We start from the raw sequence: 10,482 nt of genomic DNA, 5'->3' as shown, positions 1-10,482 counted from the left end.
CACACACTTATTTTTCCTTCTCCATACTCACTCCGTCGCTCGTGCACTCACACACAAACGTAGTGTCAATAATGGCAGGGTGCTGTTTGTATAATGATCCTATCTTTCCAGATTGACGGGGTGCTATCGGCTTTGTCTGTCACACAAAGAGAAGAGAGGCAGTGTGAGTACAAGTGGATCACCCCTGCGCACACACACAGACACACGTGCACACACACACCGAACCCCTCTATCATGGCGTCCTCACATAGACTTCCTGTGTCAACAGAAGCTTTGATTAACCGGGGGACAGGCACTAGCCTTTGTATCGCTCGGACAAAAGCGGCGTTACATGGTGAATTTCTATTGCGGACGGTACGCCGCAAGTTTGCAGCAGTGAAATTATGTGTCACAGACTGGCACAGCATGAAAGCTGTAAAAAGAATATTTGATTTTAATACATCAAATCATTTTTTCTTTCAACCCTGCTGCTTTGTTTTTCCGCTCCTTGTTTGTGATTAATACTCGGAAAGAAACAGTTAAAAAATAAATAAAAAAACTCCATATGTGCCGTCTCTCATCTTGTAACTTCGACGAGGACTCATCTAGAGAACATAAATTAAACACAGCCAATTTCCCTCCCCACTGACAGTGTGATTTTACCTTAAACTTCCAATTAGCTGCCTTCACTTTAGCTATCCATCACTCTCCAGCAAGGCTTTCGCTACCCACCACATGATGTACATCAGCCACACTGTGATCAATTTAACTCTGATGATAGGCATGTGGGCTGTATCCATCAAACCCGGCTATTTATGACAGCAAAAGGAAATTAATATTTAGCTGCTTTCACGCACAGAGCCGGATGTGACATGATGTCTGAGCGTGCACACGAGTTTGTGGATGCTGTGAGTGCACTCACTCCCCTGAAGGCAGGAAGTGTGTGTGTGTGTAGTAGCAGATAAGTGACAGAGTTAAGGACCTCTGAATGATGCCCTCTGCCTCTTTTACCTGCTGGCAGGGTGTCTGCCAGGTGAGAAACTGGCCAGAGCCAACAGGGCAACTGAATGCCAATCAGCAGTGGCCTACAGGTCATGTGTGGTCAACCTTTGTTAGAGGAGGAGGGTGTTTAAGCTGTAGTGTGGACTTTGTAATGTTTTAATGAGCTTTGTGTGGGTGTAACTGCATATTAGACTCCTGTGGGATGTAGTTGACAGGGTTCTGGTGGAGGCAGGAGACTGATTTGGACTCTGTTATGAGAAGAAAGGGAGTTGTCTGCTGAGGCATCAATGAAAGCTCAGTTCTGCCCATAGATGGCAGCATTACACTCCTCCGTCCGTGTGTCACACCCCTCTTTCAACCGTTTCATTGCAGCACAGTAAAGACTTTCTCTCTGACATTGTTGATCCCTAAAGGGAAATTTGATTTCCACCTCACAAGATGATCAATGCAGGTTGTAGTCTCCTGGAACTGTCTCAGTTTCCTGCTCAAGGACACTAAGGCAGGCCAGGTTCCCTGCTGTCATTGGGCTGTTTAGTAAACCAGGTGAGATTTCCACAGATTTGAACTTGGGTTCATTATAAACTGACTGAAAATGTACCATATATTATATATATATATTTATTTATTTTTTAAATGAACGTACAGTCAATTTATTACACTATTAATCTTGGTACCATTTTATAGTGGTCATTACAACAGAAGTTATTTTCCTTTTTCCAGAGAAAATCCAGTAATTCTGATCTAAAAAATATCTATGAAAAATCGAAGACGTACTCTGGGACATTTGGCCTCCAAACGTCACCTTCAACACACTCACTACCTCCCAACATCAGCAATCAACTCTGAGCGGTGAGGACAGTATGGAGAATGCAAGTAGTACAAATAGTACCTCTGCTATACTTATACGTTTGTCATTTACAGTGTTACAGTGTCTGTGGCTAATTTGACTCCCTCCCTACCACCCATTTATATCCCCTATATTCTGTCACTCTCTGCTGTCTCTGATAACTATTTCTTGAATACTATGAATTCTGGGTGACCATTAGATGTTGTATCGGCATTAAAATGGACGAAACACGATAGACAGAGCTGTGAGGGGGTGGGACTGCCAGGTTTGAACGCATTTTTGGGATTTGTGAATGTGGTGTGTTCAAGTTAAGACAGGGTGTTAGATTGCCCTTTAAAACTTCAGTAGGCAGAACGTTTTTGCCATCATTGGGCAAAAATTCCATTATAACCTTTCAGCATATTGTAATTCAAGTGTTCTGAGAGAAAACTAGACGTCTGCACCTCCTCATGGCTCTTTTTTCAGGCATAAAAAAAACTAGTCTGACGGGAGACTTTTGCCAATCATAGGTAATTTCAGAGAGAGAGCGTTCCTATTGGCTGTAATAACATTACTCGCTCTCGTCGACGTCGCTCTCTCTCTCTTGCTTCACCAGTCACATTCCACGAACACACACACTCTACACTGTCTCTGCTCCAAACGAACTATGTACTCTTATAACAACTGACTCTAGACAGGCCCATTCACGTTTTTGTGTTGGCCACCACAGTTCTTCTAAACACACGGGAGAGGCTTCAGTTGGTTGCCAACTGCAACCTCACTGCTAGATAAGATAAGATCAGATAAGATAAGATATACTTTTATTATCCCCGTGGGGAAATTTTCCTGTACTCTGTCCAACTGCAGTTACAAACACTAAATTAAAACAGCATCAACAACAATAATAAACGATTCCACACAAGACAGGGAAACAGTTCAACAGAAACAGACGTTTCAACACATACACAGTCCACGTACATAATGGCACATACTATCACACACACCATGGCAGGTATTGCACCCAGGTAGTGCACTGCACCGTTTACCTTCTTGCCCATATTGCACAGACAATAGCCCAATATTACACAGATGCAACATATTGCACTGTCCCAATTTAACATATTGCACTGTCCCTATTTGACATATTGCATTGTCCCTATTTAACATATTGCACTGTCTAAACATATTGCACTGTCCTTATGATAGCTTTATGTTCCGAGTTGTTGAGAAGTTTAATAGAGATCGGCAAGAATGAATGTTTGTAACGGTTCAATCTGCACCGTGGGACTCCATATCTCCTGCCGGAGATACTGCCAGATCGTACACACTGTTCCATTAAAGGCTTGTCAGTATCATATTGCAAGAACAATAAAATTGTCATCATTTTTTTGTATCATGAATTGGTTGTTTTCTGTAACACAGTTATGTACCGGACTATTTCTTGGCCGAAGTCACTGCACCCGGCCAACAAATAGTCCGACACATAACCCCTAGTACACTTCGTTTTTTTGTACAGCTTAAACAAACAAGATATGCCATGTTAATTAATAAGCATAAGAGTACGATATTTAGTTACGTTTGGACAGAGCCAGGCTAACTGTTTCCCTCTGTTTCCAGTCTTTATGCTAAGCTAAGCTAACCGGCTGCTTCTCCATCTACATATTTACCGGACGGACCTGAGAGTGATGTTAATTTTCTCATCTAACTCTCAGCAAAAAAGCAAATAAGTGTATTTCCCAAAACATTGAACTACTCCTTTAAACCATGAGGACTGACTGATTGGCACACGCACACACCGGCACACAGCCTCCATAAACTGGGTCACATAATCCGTTGTACAGATGCCTCTACATTCTGTTTACTATCACGACCCATGAAATTGATTCTTTTTATCTGTATGTTTGTGAGCGTTTTCACGGCGTGACACAGGTTGCTCTCCCTCTTTCCCTCCATGCCCTCGCCATACCGTACCTGGTACGTCTGTGTTGTGTGCGAGATACTCATTTCATGGTTCATTTGTCGCCTCACGAGCTCCGTTAATGAACAAGACCCTTTGTTGCCGGCGTCTCTCCGACACCCCCCTGTGTGTCGGCTGTCAGACGACTTGTCTGCGGCTCTCGTGTGGGATTAGGTGAGGCGTCACGCTCATCAGCATCACGCTGTCGTGTCGATAGTGAGGAAAAATACTGTCAAACTCATTACCAATTTCACCATCGCCCATTTAGGGATTATAACTCCTTCCACCAACAAATCAGTAAATCTTATTGTTCTCGGATTGTGCGACAATGGATTTTTGAATTGAAAAATGGTGCATTTTTCTATGAACGTAATCATGGGAAACAGTTTTTTTTTCCTGCCTGTGTTATCTGTCTGTCCATGTGTCTGTCTATCTGATTAAAAAAAAATAAAAATCCATAAGAATTGCTCAACGGCAGGGTTCATCTCCCATCTGCCCAGAATGCACCTGTGATGGGAGAGAGCGGCGCTAACACCTGAAGCACGCACAAAGGAAGGTACTTTTTTCCATTAAACATCTCTCCAAGTATTTTCCGTCTTTCAAGGATCTCTGCGAGGCGCCGCGGTCATTTTTTCCCTCAAACTCTCTAAAATTATTCTCTTTCATAGCAAGCTTGTGAAAAGCTTTGAGGAAGATGCACAAAGGAACAGTTGGCATACATGTGACTATAATAATAGCCTTGATGATTCACAGAGAAGGGTTGTTGTTTTTTTTAAACATGTTTTTCAAATTTGTTTAATAAATTAAAGCAGACACATTCATGATGATGATGAAGAGGATATCACTGTAATTCATATTATTTTCACTTTATGCCACACTCTATTAAAAAGCTGTTTCCTTGGAGCCTAACATTGAATATTGAGTTTATTTTTTCCACTCAGACAGCATGAAGGAGTGTTTATATGTTGTGTTATTAAAAGGGAGAGAGCTGAGACAGTGACTAATCTATTTCCTTTCACACACAGCAGCCAGTAATCACTGTTCTATGGAGCTGCTCACTCATCCATCCATAATGTTATCAAGACACATTATCTGTGTGTGTGTTTTTGCGAACGCTTATGTGTGTCTTCTGTGCACTTGTGTGTGTGTTTTTTAGGGGGCTTTGTAAGCAGGTGTTAAACATGCTTGTGTGGGCATTTTTGGTGTGCGTAAGAGTGCCCATCGGTGTTTCTCAGAATTTGAAAACTGCGTGTACCTTTGTGTCAGATACAAATGCAACACGTTCTGCCCGCAGCCCGTGGCTCGATCTCACATTGTCAGCTAGCGGAGGTCACACTCTAATGTGTGAACATCGGCCCCCTCCGCCTGGTCCTGAAAGGCAGATGAAGCTTTCTGCTTGGACAAGGCCACAAAGACACGTCTCCCAGCTGCTTTTATACCGCGTCTGACTCACTGTGCTGCCACCAAGGTCTCTATATTATCTATCAGTTTGACAGTTTGCAGTGCTGTGGATATTGTAAATAATATATATAAAAGCTGATATTGGTGCACATACAGGTGAACCACTTGTGGTTTGGATTGAAAACGCACAAGCCAGGGATGGATGTGTTAACAAACAATAGGAGGATCTTTCAAAAAGTGAGGTAATGTTGTAAATCAGGTGCATCGGGGTGCTGTGGTCAATGTCACATCTTGTGCCAAGGTTTGGATGATTAAGAAAAGGAAACTGATGAAGATCTGAAGGAAAATGCACGCCTACTCTGGTGAGGTGCTGGCTTGCACATACAGTAGGTGGTAGCTAGAATGTTGACATATTGATGTTGGAGGTATTTTTGGACATGAATAGCCTCTTTATGGAATCTATATTCACGCTGTTGACAACAACAACAACAACCTCATGTTGATTAATCAAATTAAAAGATTGCATTCCCCACCTTTGTGAAAGAAACATAAGAAGTGGAGAAGCGGAGTCACCGTGACATCACTCATTGGTTTGTGGACTGCCGTTTTGAAGCCTCGAGACACGAGAGGGTGGAGCTAAGTACAACCAAATGCTGAATAAGACATTTTTAGGCGACCAAAATGTTAAAATTAACTTTCATGAACTGAAAAGAGACCGGACAACGCCGTGGTAGCGACCTGTCAATCACAAGGTAGCCACGCCCTAATGCATTCCCTGTTTTATGGTCTATTTGACTGTAAATGGGACCATAATTTACTAAATGAACATCATGCTGTATTGAAGAAGACTTGAAACTAGCGATTGAGACCATAAACTCATGTTCACAATGTTAACTGAGGTAATAAATCAAGTGAGAAGTAGGGTCATTTTCTCATAGACTTCTATACAATCAGACTTCTTTTTGCAACCAGAGGAGTCGCCCCCTGCTGGCTATTAGAAAGAATTCAAGTTTAAGGCACTTCCGCATCGGCTTCACTTTTCAGACCTGGAGGTTGCCCACAGGAAAAAATAGAATCACCATTTTCCCTCATTTTCTGATTCATTCTTTATTAGATGTTCTCAGTAATCTGCTCTCTATCTGCTGTTTGTGTTTGTTTGGAGAGATGACGTGTCAGGCAGTGATCCTCGTGAGAGTGTCAGGACCTTGACCTCCACGTGACCCCAGCTCTGTTTTACTGCCCCTCCCCCTGCTAGCACCTACACCTGTCATCACTCATTAGGCAGTATGGCAAACAACGCTGCAGGATGTATTCTCGTTCTCTCGTTGACCTCTCTTTCACCAACATATATATACATGATGTACAGTACTGTCAGTGAACCTCTCCCCTTGAATTTCTCCTGGTTTTGATCAGCAGCTGCGCTGTACTGACATGGTTGGAGAGAATCCACTGTTGATCGGCTGTAAGCCAAGACAAGCATATCAGCTGGAGGTAAGACTAGATTTTCAAATGTATGTTTTTCAGTGCAGTTTGGTTCAGGATTTTAGCATTTGCACTTAAATCCATTCGCTCATACAAAAATATCAGCCGATTAGACTGTTGTCAGGCTAATAAATAGGCGGTATCAGTTGCTATAAGCCCCATAGCTGTGGGTCAATAGGGGCCTACTGCACCCACTAGTAGGTTTTATCATTTATTCACATTGTAGACCAACGAACGAAGGTATAAAAGAACACGACAGCGACCTCTAGTGACCGTAGTAATTATTACTGGAGCAGAGGAGGAAGTCAGGCCCTGTAGTATAGAGAGTATGAAGGGTTGGAGGTTGGGGATGATGGATAAAACACAGGGTTTTCACCCAGGAGACTGGAGTTTGCATCCTGTGTGAAACCAACAATGTGTAACTGTCTTTGTGTTAATAGTTATTTTAACACAAAACACAATGTTTTTCCCTAAACTTAACTGTTTTTTTTTTTTTTTTGCCTTAACCTAAAGAAGTTATACTTTTATTTCCTAAACCTAAAGATGTCTTTTTGTTTGTGTTAAAAAAGTGACGTTTCATTCATTTTTACAACATGTTAGAATATGTTGCTTTTAAGTTTCGCTTTCACTTTTACAACGTAGTAGGCCCCTACTGACCCACATCTATGGTCCTTATAGCGACTGATAGCGCCTATTTAATGGCCTCATAACAATCGAATCGGGGGCAAATATGGATATCAAAACATCTCCTACAAACACATTACATAAATGGAAGATGCAATGCAAAATCATGTCATAAAATGTATTCCATACAGTATAGGGCTGCATTAGGGAATAATCCAAATCGTCCAAATCCCAAAGATATTCAATTTACAGTGATAGAAAACAGAGAAAAGAAGCTGGAGCGGTAAACACTTTATAATACAGCCCACAATTTACAGTGTCATTTTGTTGTATAAATCACGTACCAATAAAATACTAACCTGTTCCTACTGGTACTTAAATGCAGATACAGAGGAAAATAAGACTATGGAACCGGGAACTACAGAGCAACACTGAACTACATAGACACTCCAATGATTAACATTGATTATCAATATCGTCAGCAGTTTATTTTACATGACAAATTGATTAATCGACTAATCAATTCAGCACTTATTACATACATTCATATCACATTTCATGCATGTGTAATAAATAGAATTTGTAAATGTCAGCCTCACCCAAAAATAGGGATTTTTGAGCCATACAACATATTTCAGACAGAGGGTCACAGCAGCAGGCAGGTCTTAGGTAAGGTGCAGAAGTATTTGGGTGAATGGTTGGTGAGTCATACACCCTGTTCTCCTGCAGCCCCTGTCTGTATATTGGAAAGCAGGCTGTGCTCCTTGACTCATTCCCCTCTCCTTGGGGAGTCCTCTCTGTCAGACTGCAGAGGAAATTGACCTGTGAGTAAAGCGGGCATTTTGGGGAATGGTTATTTATTGAACTGGGAGAGAGAGGAGACTTTATGATTCACTGACGGGCTCAGTCACACACACCCGAACACAAACACACACCCAGATGCACACACACAAATACAGATGTTCTGTATTGCTCTGTGAGAGAACTTTTTATGAAAAGAGTTGAAGTATCGAGATAACTTCAAGTGCCGAATGTATCAAGGTTCTTTTTTCTCTCTTATTCTCTGACTCACAAAGGAGCTTTCTGTTGGTACAATATGATCCGGTCTAGTCAGTATAACTGGTACTCAGGTGTCTGCAATCTGTTTTTACCACGTTTTGTTTCATTTAATTTAATTTTGAAAACCGTAAACTGTATCAGCGAAAACCTTTCAGGAGCCAAGAAATACACCAATTGAATTTATCCAGTGGGGGTTGGAAAGCAAAGGATGGACAATGTTTCACAGCTACATTAGAAGGAAGGATGTTAGCTTTGTACCAGAATTCTGAATTGCCACTCGAAATCTCCAATTTTTCAGTGAATAACGAAGTGAAAATGAAATGGTAAATTAGTCTGATTATCAGGCTAAAAGTAAACAGACATGAAAACAAATTAGCAAATTTGATTCATGAGGTTTTCACCCAACATCAATCATTTATAACCAAGTAAATTGTGTCTTGTAATAGATAACAAATGATTTCAACCAGCAGATACAGATCAACATTATTATACTTTCATTTGGAGTCGTATTTCTGGTCAACTGGTGAATGTAAGTCCAATATTCAGTCTATTTTAGCTCTGTTTTGGTCTCCACCAACTCAACTTTAGCTGCTAAATGCTACACTCATTAACTTTATGTCTGGGCAGGTAGTGTGCAAGAGATTTATCAGAGCTTCACTGAAAACATCTGCCTGCTGCTGCTGGAAACAATGCTGAGATGTGAAAGGGAATCAAAACAGTAATGTTGCAACACCGCAAAACCAAAACAATTCGCCAAAAGATACTAAACTGCTCTGCAGAGCTACGTGCAAATACTGAGTTGGTTGACAATTATCTGTAGGTTTGTCACTAAGTGACCACTTTCACATTAAACACAGTCATTTTATCAAATCTTGATTAAAAGAAATACTGATTAATGCAGCTTTAAGAGCTTTAAATATTTCAATAATCACAGATTTAGACAATCTACAGTGGATGATTTGGAAATTGGAAGTAACACATGAATGTAGACATCTATGGGGGCTACAAATGTGTTTAAAATCAAAACAAACGTCTCAAGATGACAGATATTGAAAACATGATCCCCTTGATTCTTGCTCTACAGCGTTCAACCACCCAAACTGAACAAAGAAACACTGAGATGCCTCGAGAGCATTTCATGATACCGTTCTTTGAGAAACACACAAACGCACCCCACCCAGGCCAGCGGTCCAGCTGATCTGATGCTTAGCGACATGACCTTCATGTCTTGCCCAGCACCATGGAAAGCCCCCCGGGTGGCTCTCGCTCTCTACCTCACCTCCCCCCACCCACCATGCTGCCTGTTTGGGGCTCTCCCTGCTCTGGTCTGGTACCTACTGTCACTTGCTATTCGGAGACAACACGCGGGCACAGCTACCCCACAACACACAGGTGCAGCCGAGCGTGATTAAGACACACACAAAGTCATATATGCACACTCAACCGTGCACACAAAATGACAAATATGAATAATCAAAACACCCACACAGGTTGGTTTGAGTAAATATCAAGGACACACAGGTTGGAGGAGGGTGTGGACAAATGTGTTGTTAGTTTACTGGTGTTTACTGTGTGATAAGTGAGTGTTCTGTAGAGATACAGTGTTGTCTGAGGTGTTACAGAATATTTAAGTTAAGGTTGTGGTGATTTTAATGTTCTCTTTAAACGCACTGTTGCTGATGTGATGTAAATCAACAGGACATGAGGAGTAGGAGGTGATGTAGGACCTGCCACACCCTGGTTTCCTGTTGGTGGTCATGGTCATGATCACGGTCTGTCTGTGTGTCTTTCAACAGGCAGGGTTGTAATCAAGCACCGAGCTGTCCTGTCCTGACGTGAACTGGCCACTTACGATCCCGAAGACACGCTCGCTCTGACAGCTTACATTATAATTCATGAGGTGGATGCTAGTCTCCTCCACACACACAAACACACACACACACACACCATATTTAACCTTTGGTGCTCGTCGACACAGCAGTGAGATTTTTACTCCCCTCATCTCACAGTGTATAGTCGCACAGTTACAAAGACAGCCCTGCAGCCTGCCTGTGTTATTGCTGCAGATAGTTTTTCCTCACCGCACGAACAACATAATCAGTTGATTTGCTCTGTTGTTGATGTGAAAGACTCCAGTTTTATCTGCGGTGGT

Source organism: Sebastes fasciatus, chromosome 1 (genome assembly GCF_043250625.1).
Source record: "Sebastes fasciatus isolate fSebFas1 chromosome 1, fSebFas1.pri, whole genome shotgun sequence".
In the NCBI taxonomy this organism is placed as follows: Eukaryota; Metazoa; Chordata; class Actinopteri; order Perciformes; family Sebastidae; genus Sebastes; species Sebastes fasciatus.
The sequence above is the reverse complement of the archived record's forward strand: the minus strand, read 5'-3'. Positions refer to the sequence as shown.